Source organism: Neovison vison, chromosome 3 (assembly GCF_020171115.1).
Source record: "Neovison vison isolate M4711 chromosome 3, ASM_NN_V1, whole genome shotgun sequence".
NCBI classification, from domain to species: domain Eukaryota; kingdom Metazoa; phylum Chordata; class Mammalia; order Carnivora; family Mustelidae; genus Neogale; species Neogale vison.
Genome location: NC_058093.1, coordinates 210,611,359 through 210,617,764, shown reverse-complemented (window position 1 = coordinate 210,617,764; position 6,406 = coordinate 210,611,359).

Sequence of the window (6,406 nt, the reverse complement as noted above, 5' to 3'; positions counted from 1 at the left end):
CCCAAAGGCTCACCAAGGTGACCGGCCAGGGGGACACCAAATCACCCAGCTCTGTAAGCTGCTTCTCACCGTGAACACCAAACTGAAATCCTTGGCAAAGCAGAGCTGATGGGGAACATCCAGCTCCCTGGTGACTTCTGCTAGATGAGCGTTCCCATGCCAGACCCTGGGGAGGGACCCAAGGAAAGAATCCATCTAGAATTTTACTAGGAGGTGTCATTTCAAAAGTCTTCTGAGCAGCGCCTGGGGGGCTCAGTTGGTTAAGCGTCTGCCTTCGCTCAGGTTGGGATCTTGTGAGCGAGCCCCACGTTGGGCTCCCTGCTCAACGGGGAGCCTGCTTCCTCCTCTCCCTCAGCCCCTCCCCCTACTCAAGCTCTTTCTCTCTCTCAAATAAATAAAAATCTTTTTTTTTTTTTAAAAGCCTTCTGAAAAGGTAGTCAATAGGTGGTATTTGGTTGCCCAATTAATTGGCCCAAATACCTTAATTAAAAAGTGCATACCTTCCATCAAGTTTACTGAATGTTGGCGGAGAAAATGTCTTACTAAACTCAGTGGTTATGTTTACCTTTTAAAACGTCATTACAAAAATTGTTAATACTTGAACATGTTAGAAAATTGGGGTACTCCAGTAAAGGCAAGCTCTCCCCCAACTTAGTCCAGAGGTTCTGGGGTTCTATCTTGAAGCAACTGCAGTCACAGGCGCTGCCATGGGGGGGGGGTTCCCACGCACAGGAGCAGGGCTATCCGTGCAGGATCCTAGCTCAGTGTTGACCGTTACTGTTGTAAGACAGCAGGAGGTCGGGGCTGGCAGCTCCTTAGTGACCTACATGGCCCAGGCTGTCATCCTCTGCCTTGCCATTCTCAGAACTTGTCCACATATTTGTCGATATGTGGTCACAGAGGGCTGCCATTGCTTCGGGTCGCATGTGACAGCATCCAGAGCCCAAAGGGAAGGATGGTCCTATCCTCAGAGGGTCTCTCTTTTGAGCTCAGCTTCCGGGGGTGCTAGGATAGCCAACGTCTGGCACATTCGACCTTCTTTGCTGGAGTGAGTCCTGGTGGGAAGTGGGTGAGGGATGGCTCCTGGGGGCTCTGCTCCGTGTTCAGACACATTGTGCATTTTAAACCAGACACCATCTTTCACCTACTAGAGTGGGAAAACTGAAAGTTGGCTAACATGCCGTCTTGGCAAAGATGTAGAGAAACAGGCGCTCTTCATAGATTTCTGGCAGGAGTAAAAGCTTGTCCGACCACCATGGAGAGCAATTTGGCAATAACTATCCAAATTAAAACTGCTCATACCCTTTGACCCAGCACGCCTAGTATTTTATCCTACCGATATCCTTGAACATATGTGAAATGACATCTGTATGTAGACAGTCTTAGTAGTACTGTTCACGATAGAAAAATACTGGAATAGCCAATATGTCCATCAAATAAAAATTGTCAAATAAATAATGGCACAGCCATACAAAGATGCTAGGTGGCCATTAATGAGAACAGAGGCAGTTTTACAAGTGCTGATACAGAATGATTTCCAAGGTATATTTTTAAGTTAAAAAAAAAAGCAAATATACTGACTTGTGTTTTAAAAATTACATATATAATTATGTAGAACTACAATTATATGGGTGGCTCAGTCAGTTAAGCATCATCCACTCTTGATTTCAGCTCAGGTCATGGTCACAGGGTCGTGGAGATCGAAGCCCACAAGAGGCTCCATGCTGGGTATGAAGCCTCCTTAAGATTCTCTCTCCCTCTTCCTCTGCCCACCCCCCCAAAAAACCCCTACAATTATATATACAACTTTATGTCATTTATTATGTGTCAGACATTGTTCTCAGCACTTTAAAAATATTTACTAATTTTCACAAAAAATCTAGGAAATGGATACTAGTACTAGTATTGTACTAATGAGGAAATGAAGCACAGGTTCGATTTGCCCAAGGTCACAGAACCAGTGAAGTAAGTTGGTGGGATTTGAACAGTGTCGGCCTGATGTATGCACGTGCGCTCTCTCTCTCTCTCTCTCTCACACACACACACACACACACACACACAAATACACACACACACACACTCAGGAAAGTCAAGAAACTGACACACTCGTTTGCTTCTAAAGTCATTCCAAGGCTAGTGGGCAGATGTGAGCAGACTTACTCTAAACCTTTTGTGTTTCATGCACAATTACTTGTTCAAAAGAATATCCATCATGGCAAATGTGACTGTTGTTCCACATCCTTCATGACCTCCTGTAATACATAGAATTACACCCCCGCACCTTCTAGGCCCCCACGTTGGGTTTGCCTGGGTGACGTGCTCTGGCCCACGAGAAGGCAGCGGTAGGGAGTGACAAGAGCTAGTTCCAAGCCAAGGCCTTCGGAGTCCTCGCATGGGTCTGCTGGGCCACCTGTGTCTCGAGTCTCACCCTGAGGAGAACATGACCCCTACTGGCCACGGCGAGGGAGAAACACAGGGGCTATCTGAACACAGGCAGCCTGGAGCCTGGTCCTGCCACGCCTACGCGTAGGTGGGATATACCATGTCCTGTATGACACCTGCCACCCACCCGAGTGAGAAAGACAGATGCATCCGTACAGACACTTGAGATTGAGATCATTTAAAAGTTGATTAGCATGCTTACTTAAAAAAATGTTAAAGTTATTTGTGTTCTCTATTAACTACCTGCCCATGTCTTTTCCCTGTATTTCTATTTAAGTGCTTTTTTCTTAATATCTGAAGCCCCTTTACACAACTGTTGTAAATGTCTCCCCAGCTTGTCATTTGTCTTTTGACAATGACAAAAGGTTTTCTCCACCCAGAACACTTTAATTTGTGTTTATTTGTATGTGGTTGAATTTTTTTTTAAAGATTTTATTTATTTATTTGAGAGAGAGAGACAGTGAGAGAGAGCACGAGCGAGGAGAAGGTCAGAGAGCGAAGCAGACTCCCCATGGAGCTGGGAGCCTGATGCGGGACTCGATCCCGGGACTCCAGGATCACGCCCTGAGCCAAAGGCAGTCGTCCAACCAACTGAGCCACCCAGGCGTCCCTGTATGTGGTTGAATTTTATCAGTCTTCCTTACAGAACTTCTAGTTTTTGTTTCATTATTAGAAGTTTACTGAAATTCCTGTCCCATATTTTCTTCTGGGACTTCTATAATTTCATTTTTAACATAAAATTCATCTGGAAGATATGTTGAGATAACTCATCTTTTCCTCACAAAAATGCCACCATATATTAAATATCTATATATATTTGGGTCTTTCTGGAGTCCATCCTGTTTCCTTAATTTTTCATAAACCAGTCTCACACAAGCCATCTTAATTACTGCTGTTATGGCTTGAAGTGGCCAATGAATCCCTCCACCAGCTTTTCCCCACAGGTTTCCACTGGCAGACGGGAAGATCAAATATAAGCTTGCTTGCTGCTATGTCGCTTCCTAGTACTTTCTGTCCTGAAGGAAGGCAGCAGCTCTGACAGGCAGCGGCCCCAGCCCTCAGCCCTCAGATGGAGGGGAGAAGGGCCAGAGCTGATTCCTCCTCCCGAGGGAGCTGGAGTTGAGGCTGGAGAGGGCTGCCTGCTCTCTCTCCAAGGGCTGGGAAGTCCTTACCTCTTTAGTGCTCCAGAGGGCCAACAGCTGGAGCCTCCCTCCCTCCCTCCCTCCCTCCCTCCCTTTTTTCTGCACTGTCCTGGGCACTTGTGCACAGCCTTGTTCCACATCAACATTAGAGTCATTTTTCCACTTAAAAAAAAAAAAAACTTTGTTGGTATTGTCACTGGAAACACATTAAATATGAGATCAGCTTAGGGAGAATGGACAGATTTAATTATTGGATCTTTTTCTTCAAAAGCAGATTCCACAATAATGCAAAATACGTATTCTTAATGAGCCTCCCAGTCACACACTGAAATTGAGGAAAACGGCATTTGGGGGTGACTGCTTAAATTCAACTTTGAGGGCACGTGGGTAGCTCAGTCAGTTAGGTGTCTGTCTTCAGCTCAGGTCATGACCCTGGGGTCCTGGGATCAAGCCCCTCATCTGGCTCCCTGCTCCGCGGGGAGTCTGCTTCTCCTCCTCCCTCTGCATGCTGCTCCCCCTGCTTGTGCTTTCTCTCTGTCAAAAAATAAATAAAATCTTAAAGAAAAATCAACTTTGTAACTAAAGCTGTAATGATTGTTATATAATCCTCACCAAACTTTAGACCAGTTCAAAGGACTTGTAAAATCCTAATAAAGATATACATTAAGTGTAGGGTTTTATCCTTTAAAAAAAAAGGAGATGCTAGGTTGATGGAGGTGCCCTAAGGAAGGCTGAGGCAAGAGCGAAGACGAGGCAGCTGGACAGTCAGCTGTGGGCCCAGCTCCAAGCCCCATGATGCCACAGACAAGGGTCGAGGCCCTTCCCTGTGTTTGCGGAGAGCTCCCACCCAGGAGGGAGTGCAAAGCGTTCGTCGTGGGGGGATGCCACGGGGCAGGCATGCGTGACCACAGCTGCAGGGTCCCGCCCAGAGGTGACGTGGGCCTGTGACCTTCCTCCTCTTCGAGCTTCCTTCGGCTCCCTCCAGGGAGACTTTCAAGTCTCCTTCATATACATTTTACACATTTCTTTACACATTTATTCCTAGGAGTTTTAACTTGTCTGCCACTATATTATGACTGTCTGTTATTATCTTGTCATGTATGGAAAGACGGATTTTTGTATATCGATTTGGTACCAGTTCCAAGACTGAATTCTCTTGATGTTTATAATTTTTAAAGGAAATTATCTCGGAAACCCACATCAACACAGACATCACCCACCTGGCTGAGCCATTTCACCTCTTGCCCTTGTCCACCTGCCCAGGGCCAACAGGTAGGCATCCAGGGCCACACCGCGTGCTGTCGACAGGGTAACCTGCTCCTGACTCCGGCGCTGCTCCGTTAGCACCACCTGCTCATGGCTCGAGATAGAAGTACATCATCATATTAGGGCACCTGGCTGGCTCAGTTGCTAGAGCACATGACTCTTGATCCCAGGGTCATGAGTTCAGGCCCCACATTGGGAGTGGAGCCTACTTAAAAAGAGAAAGAAAGAAGTACATCATTAAATACATATTAAACAAGGGCCCATCCATTCCTATGTTATTATACATACATTCTTAGTATTTTCACGTAAATCTACACATAGAGGCTTTCCAGGTAAACCGGACAGCCCTGTTCTCTCCTTTCATGGTGCTTGCAGTTGACTCTATGGAACAGACACTCAACAGAGAATTGTTCAACACTATTACCCATTAGTCACGGGGCCATCTTCCCTGAGGGCCTGGAAGGGAGGTAAGAAAGGTCCTCCTGTGGGGGAAGTGTCCCCCTGAAAGGGAGAAAGTGTTGGGAGGCCCATCCCGGGATGGGGTTGGGGTCGGCATGTGGCAGAGCGAGTGAGGGGGAAGCCGGCTGGAACAGAGAACCGAGGGCATGCATGGGCCCAGCAGCAGAACAAACTGGACTTTCTGGGTGTTTCAGTGAAAATGGTTCCCCAAGAAGCTGCCGAAGAACCAACTTCCAAGACTGAGGATAGAGTGCTCTGCTGATTGAGGTGCCCTCTGCAAAGCTGTGCCACAGCCCAGTGGCACTGGTGCCCTCTCCCAGCCCCCAGCAGGCCTACACCCGCCCCCCACAGATCTGGGGGATGCCTGCTGTGAGTCCGTTCGGATGACAGGGCTGTTTCTGGTGCCAAAGCTTCTCAGGGCCCAAGCCTCATGCACAGCCAAGCATAAAAGACTGCATTTCCACAAACTGATCCCTACACAAGGGCAGTTATGTGGGTCAACCACGATCTAAGGAGAATCTGGCTGAATCAAGCAGCACAAGGCTTCCCATCCCACCTGAAGTCATAGGAAGAAGAAAGCTGCCTTAGGCGGTATATGCCAAGTGTGCCTATAGAAGGCAACACAATCACTTTCGTGTGCTTACACATACCTTTCAGGGTAGGTGCTGGCTGTCGAAATGAAAGTTATAAACATTCCAAGGAGGGCTCACCTAGCTCCTCCTATACCTCAGTGTCACGCTCCTCAAAGCTGGAGTCGCTCAGCTGTCAGCTCCCAAATGGGTGCCCCATCAGGTGTGTGCCACCGACCCCACACACCCTCCTGTCTAAAAAAGCCCATCCCTCTGGCCACCCCAGAAAAGTAACACAGACTCTCCTTCTATTTCCTTTAGAGCTCAGGAAGCTCTAAATGCTTGCAGTTTTTTGGTGTGCATTTGAAAATTTACAGGATTCGTGGTTCCACTATGCCCAGATCTTTACTTGGGCATAAAAGGGAGGGTCCATTTGGGGATTAAAAGAGAGCCTTCTAATCACTAAGGATCTATAGTTGTTGGACTCTCTCCATCTGTTACATATAATGATTTACCAATGTAGCTGAT